Here is a 6,623-nt window from a genome sequence, read left to right as displayed (position 1 = left end):
TAGGGAGGGGGGGGTGTTATAGGGAGGGGGGGCGGGGTGTTATAGGGGGAGGGGGGATATGGAGAACCTTGGAAACACAAACCGAAACTGTCTGTATTTTCCGCTTGTTACAATTTGTAATAAAGTTGTTACATCCTTGGCTTAACGTGTTTATGACGTATTAGAACGTTGTTACAACTTGCTATATTGGTTGTTATAACTGGTTAGGAGGCGTTAAAAACTTGTTCGAACGTTGTACCAACGTCGTAGTTTGGGTGTGTGTTTGGCGGGAAGGAAAGGGTTGAAGACAAACATATCAACAAACAAAGGTTAAGTGAAATACAAAACATGAATACACAAATGTATACACAGCTGTATGAACAGAATACAATGATGTATACGAGAGGAAAATACAAGAGCGGAGATTAGGGCTATTTTCCATTGGTAAAGACCGACAGATTGGGCTCTAAATCTTCCCTTCTAGTCCTAATGCGTCACTTTATTATCGGAGTCCGCCAATCCGTTGAAAAACTGACGTATTAGTACATATTTAAACCACTCTAGAATTAACGTTTTCGATACGTCGGCCTCGATGGGTTAAGTGGGTTGCTTGGGCTTGTACGTTCAGGGTTAGGCAAACAGTGGCATTTTTTACGGAGTAAAAAAATCGAGAATACAGAGGTTTTTGGGCAACTTTGGATCCTCCAGATTATTCCTATCCTCCATTGGATTTCTTATTACCTAAATAAGTTCAAATACAAAATTTGCAATTGTATGTAATTTTTTTTGCATATATCGTTTAAAATTATTGTATAATACAATGAGTAGGATATTGTGAGACATACACAGTTTCAAGTGTAGATATGATAGAGCCCAGTAGGCTCAGTTCACCAGTTGATTGACGGTTGAGAGGCGGGACCAAAGAGCCAGAGCTCAACCCCCGCAAGCACAACTAGGTGAGTGAAGGTGGAGCCCCCAGTATAGCAGTGGTGGAGGAAGGTGGAGCCCCAGTATAGCAGTGGTGGATGGAAGGTGGAGCCCCCAGTATAGCAGTGGTGGAGGAAGGTGGAGCCCCAGTATAGTACTGGTGGAGGAAGGTGGAGCCCCAGTATAGTACTGGTGAAGGAAGGTGGAGCCCCCAGTATAGTACTGGTGGAGGAAGGTGGAGCCCCAGTATAGTACTGGTGAAGGAAGGTGGAGCCCCAGTATAGTACTGGTGGAGGAAGGTGGAGCCCCAGTATAGTACTGGTGAAGGAAGGTGGAGCCCCAGTATAGTACTGGTGGAGGAAGGTGGAGCCCCCAGTATAGTACTGGTGGAGGAAGGTGGAGCCCAGTATAGTACTGGTGAAGGAAGGTGGAGCCCCAGTATAGTACTGGTGGAGGAAGGTGGAGCCCCCAGTATAGTACTGGTGGAGGAAGGTGGAGCCCCAGTATAGTACTGGTGAAGGAAGGTGGAGCCCCAGTATAGTACTGGTGGAGGAAGGTGGAGCCCCCAGTATAGTACTGGTGGAGGAAGGTGGAGCCCAGTATAGTACTGGTGGAGGAAGGTGGAGCCCCAGTATAGTACTGGTGAAGGAAGGTGGAGCCCCCAGTATAGTACTGGTGGAGGAAGGTGGAGCCCCAGTATAGTACTGGTGAAGGAAGGTGGAGCCCCAGTATAGTACTGGTGGAGGAAGGTGGAGCCCCAGTATAGTACTGGTGAAGGAAGGTGGAGCCCCAGTATAGTACTGGTGGAGGAAGGTGGAGCCCCAGTATAGTACTGGTGGAGGAAGGTGGAGCCCCAGTATAGTACTGGTGGAGGAAGGTGGAGCCCCAGTATAGTACTGGTGAAGGAAGGTGGAGCCCCAGTATAGTACTGGTGAAGGAAGGTGGAGCCCCAGTATAGTACTGGTGGAGGAAGGTGGAGCCCCCAGTATAGCAGTGGTGGAGGAAGGTGGAGCCCCCAGTATAGTACTGGTGGAGGAAGGTGGAGCCCCCAGTATAGTACTGGTGGAGGAAGGTGGAGCCCCAGTATAGTACTGGTGGAGGAAGGTGGAGCCCCAGTATAGTACTGGTGGAGGAAGGTGGAGCCCCAGTATAGTACTGGTGGAGGAAGGTGGAGCCCCCAGTATAGTACTGGTGGAGGAAGGTGGAGCCCCCAGTATAGTACTGGTGGAGGAAGGTGGAGCCCCGGTATAGCAGAGGTGGAGCCCCCAGTATAGCAGAGGTGGAGGGAGGTGGAGCCCAGTATAGCAGAGGTGGAGGAAGCCGAACACACACCACTATAATGCCCTATAAGCTTCCCGCTGGGTAATTATACCGCAGAAAAGATTCAATCTTCGCTAATTGCATATTTTGGTGCAGAGAATTAGGCAGCTACGATGCTTTGGTTAAACAACCCTCTCTTAATGTGTGTGTGTGTGTGTGTGTGTGTGTGTGTGTGTGTGTGTGTGTGTGTGTGTGTGTGTGTTGAGAGAGAGAGACACTACAAACACTGACCCAGGAACCTGTTCTGGAAAACGTGTTGTAATGGATTTCTCTAAGAGACTGGAGGGTTCTTCAACCCGGCCCTAGAGATGTCCGATAGACTCTTGAATTATTCACTAGCCACAAGACGGTCTCAGAAGACATTAATGGGGTTTCAAAAGACATTAATGAGGGTTCCAGAAGACACCAGAGTGTTCCAGAAGACACCAGGGTATTCCAGAAGACACCAGAGTGTTCCAGAAGACACCAGAGTGTTCTAGAAGACACCAGAGTGTTCTAGAAGACACGAGAGTGTTCCGGAAGACACGAGAGTGTTCCAGAAGACACGAGAGTGTTCCAGAAGACACCAGAGTGTTCTAGAAGACACGAGAGTGTTCCAGAAAACACCAGAGTGTTCCGGAAGACACGAGAGTGTTCCAGAAGACACCAGAGTGTTCTAGAAGACACCAGAGTGTTCTAGAAGACACGAGAGTGTTCCAGAAAACACCAGAATGTTCCGGAAGACACGAGAGTGTTCCAGAAGACACCAGAGTGTTCCAGAAGACACCAGAGTGTTCTAGAAGACACCAGAGTGTTCTAGAAGACACGAGAGTGTTCCAGAAGACACGAGAGTGTTCCAGGAGACACCAGAGTGTTCCAGCAGACACCAGAGTGTTCCAGCAGACACCAGAGTGTTCCAGCAGACACCAGAGTGTTCCAGATGCTACCAGCGGGCTCCAGAAGACATTACAGTTTCCAAAAGCAAAGAGGGGATCATTTCACACAATATTATTGTTCCAGTATCAGAAGATTCCAGGCAGGCTCTAAAGCCTCCCAGAAAACATTAAAGGATTTACCCGAGTTGGCACTAGAGGATTCCAGCCGGGCTCTGAAGTCTTCCAGATACATTAGAAGGTTACTCTTGTAGGCGCCAGAGGTAACCTGCTCTTGTAGGCACCAGAGGCCTAGGTAGGCCCCTAGGCAGGCTCTGAAGCCTTCTTACAACCTTCCAGCAAGTTCCAGCAAGTTCAGCAAGAGCAAGCAGTTCCAGGACACCAAACTGATGGAGTTTCCCGCCAGAACCTGGCCCGGAGCCTGACACGCATGGTGTGATAATTATTTGATGGAAAACTGAAACACGTGAAGAAAAGAATTCAATGCTGTAGTTAGAGAGAGATGTAGAACAGTCCCCTGCCTTTAGCTCCAAGGATCATTGAATATGAATCATGGTCATAATTGGATTTTCACGCTATCGTTGCTTGAAGCATCCTGTTGCAATCACACCTCTCTCTCTCTCTCTCTCTCTCTCTCTCTCTCTCTCTCTCTCTCTCTCTCTCTCTCTCTCTCTCTCTCTCTCTCTCTCTCTCTTCACATGTATTAAAAGTGAACAAATATTGACTTTCTGGTTGACTGTGTGGGATTTGCTTGTCATTATGAGCCCACAATAGCTGCCTCTTGCATGTTTTACTGTAGTGTGTGTGTGTGTGTGTGTGTGTGTGTGTGTGTGTGTGTGTGTGTGTGTGTGTGTGTGTGTGTGTGTGTGTGTGTCTGTAATCACATTTTCCTCATATATAATTTCAAGGTCAAGCTTCAGCTCCTAAGACCCATCTTCCGAGCTATATATATTGGTTAATGGAGCGACTCTCATCATCTAAGTAAATTATCGTATCTGCTTTTAAGGGTGAGAATTGCTGATACTCGACAGAGATCCCCAGTTACCCGGCTCCATTTATTTAAAACTCTTACACTATGAGAAAACTTCCTAACGACTCTATAATTAATTGGTGTTTCCAGTTCCCGTCAATGTCGTGTCGTTTCACTATCACCATTTTATACGTCGGTTTTTTCGGACAATTTGTTGATTCCGCTTAGAGTCGTGTACGTTATTGGCTCCTTACACCCCTGTGGTTCACCCCAGAGGTCTGGCTCCTTACACCCCTGTGGTTCACCCCAGAGGTCTGGCTCCTCACACCCCTGTGGTTCACCCCAGAGGTCTGGCTCCTCACACCCCTGTGGCTCACCCCAGAGGTCTGGCTCCTCACACCCCTGTGGTTCACCCCAGAGGTCTGGCTCCTCATACCCCTGTGGTTCACCCCAGAGGTCTGGCTCCTCACACCCCTGTGGCTCACCCCAGAGGACTGGCTCCTCACACCCCTGTGGTTCACCCCAGAGGTCTGGCTCCTCATACCCCTGTGGCTCACCCCAGAGGTCTGGCTCCTCACACTCCTGTGGCTCACCCCAGAGGTCAGGCTCCTCTGGTCCTGTCGTTTCTCATTTTAAACATTGCCTCTTTGTCCGTCTCGTCAATTTCCCTTTATATCTTGCAAGCTATCATCCCCCACCTCCCCCCCCCTTCCTCATGATTCATCTTTCCTCAGCGTGGTGAGTCAGCCTTAGGCTCTCCCTGTGAGGGAGTCTTCTCAGCTCCCCTGAGGAGCTGAGGAAACTCAGACTTGACTGAGGAGACTTTTCGGCACTTGATCGTCCACTGTTATGTTCCTTCTTATATGACTATATTATATATAGTCATATATGACTATATTATATATATATATATATATATATATATATATATATATATAATATTATAGTTCTGCCTGATACTGTTCTTCTGTATTTCGTGCCTGGCTCTGTCGCGCCTGTTTCTGTTTACTTCTGTCCTTTGACTCAGTATTTCTTCCTCTCCCTCTCCTGCTTTTTGGGGGGCTTTTTGGCACTATTGGACCTTTATATTACCTACTGTTTTTGGTCTTTAATGTTGGTGTGAATTTCTCTGTGCCTCTTAGCATCTCAGTTTGGCTTGATCTATCATCACCTCAACTGTCTTCTCTCTAGCTACTTCCTGTCAGTGCACAACTTCCTGTCAGTGCACAACTTCCTGTCAGTGCACAGCGCCCTAAATGCCTCCTTACTTTAGGTTTCTGAATGATGTTCTAACTTTTGCCAGTGTGGAGTACGCTGCTGTCGTTTATCCTATTTATATGTGCTTCAGGAGATAGATTAGGTGTTACGTCCACACCCAGGTCTCTTTCGCGCGTCGTCACAGGTAGGCTGTTCCCCTTCATTGTGTACTGTCCCTTTGGTCTCCTATCTCCTAGTCCCATTTCCATAACGTTACATTTGCTCGTGTTGAAATCCAGTAGCCATTTCTCTGGCCATATCTGCAACCTGTTAAAGTCTTCTTGGAGGATCCTACAATCCTCATCTGTCACAACTCTTCTCATTAACTTTGCGTCATCCGCGAACATCAACATGTAGGATTCTACTCCTGTAAACATGTCATTAAACGTATATTAGAAATAGAATTGGTCCCAGCACCGATCCTTGAGGTACTCCACTCGTTACTGTTCGCCAGTCCGACTTCTCACCCTTTACCGTAACTCTTTGGCTCCTTCCTGTTAGGTAGTTCCTTACCCATGCTAGGGCCTTTCCGCTTACTCCTGCCTGCCTCTCAAGTTTGAATAGCAGTCTCATGTGCGGTACTGTATCTGTGTGTGCGTGCGTGTGTGCGTGTGTGTGTGTGTGTGTGTTGTGTGTGTGTGTGTGTGTGTGTGTGTGTGTGTGTGTGTGTGTGTGTGTGTGTGTGTGTGTGTGTGTGTGAATGTACCGTAGTAGCCAAGTAGAGAAGCAAAGCTTGGTGTACAGACAGCACCAGAAACCATTTGAGGTGAAGCAAGTTTAGCATGACCCAGTGTAACTCAGTGCTGTTGTTCCTTGCAGGGTGTAGTGGTGTAGCCCCTAGCCTACCAACCGAAGCAACGGGTCAACCAATCTCAACCACAAACATCCACTCACCCACAACCACCACCACCATAACAAACATCTGCTTCTCTGCTCAAGCTGCTGACCACAGAACAGGTCTGCTGAGCCAACAGGGACACCAGGGGGTCCCTGTGGTGTTGTCTGAGGTCGCTGTCTACCTGTCCCGCTGAAGGACCAGGCCCCTCCCCCCGCCAACATACTCGGAGCCATCTGTGAGTGCACTCCACCAGAAACCGCCAAAATTTCCTTCTCAAGCTTTAAAGCCTCGTTCTCCAGCAATGTTAATTACCTCAAGAGAAGGTGAGTGTGTTGGTGTCTGTTTGTTGTGTGTTTGTTGTGGTTGTTGGGGTCTGTTTGTTGTGGTTGTTGTGGTTGTTGGTGTGTGTTTGTTGTGGTTGTTGGTGTGTGTGTATGTTGTGGTTGTTGGTGTGTTTGTG

General features: G+C 48.1%; 1 protein-coding gene across 6 annotated transcripts in view; it reads left to right on the top strand.

Annotated features, from left to right (window-relative positions):
- Positions 1-6,623, top strand: part of Syn (synapsin) — a 122,550-nt gene that overhangs the window by 39,489 nt on the left and 76,438 nt on the right. For all 6 annotated transcript variants that reach the window (XM_045756244.2, XM_045756240.2, XM_069307537.1 and 3 more), the window contains exon 3: positions 6,145-6,486. The gene's annotated coding sequence lies outside the window, so the exon portion shown is untranslated. The remainder of the gene's footprint in view (positions 1-6,144; positions 6,487-6,623) is intronic.

The sequence above is a fragment of the Procambarus clarkii genome, chromosome 60 (assembly GCF_040958095.1).
Source record: "Procambarus clarkii isolate CNS0578487 chromosome 60, FALCON_Pclarkii_2.0, whole genome shotgun sequence".
Lineage (NCBI taxonomy): Eukaryota > Metazoa > Arthropoda > Malacostraca > Decapoda > Cambaridae > Procambarus > Procambarus clarkii.
Note: the sequence above shows the minus strand (reverse complement) of the source record. Positions and strands in the feature narration are given on the sequence as shown.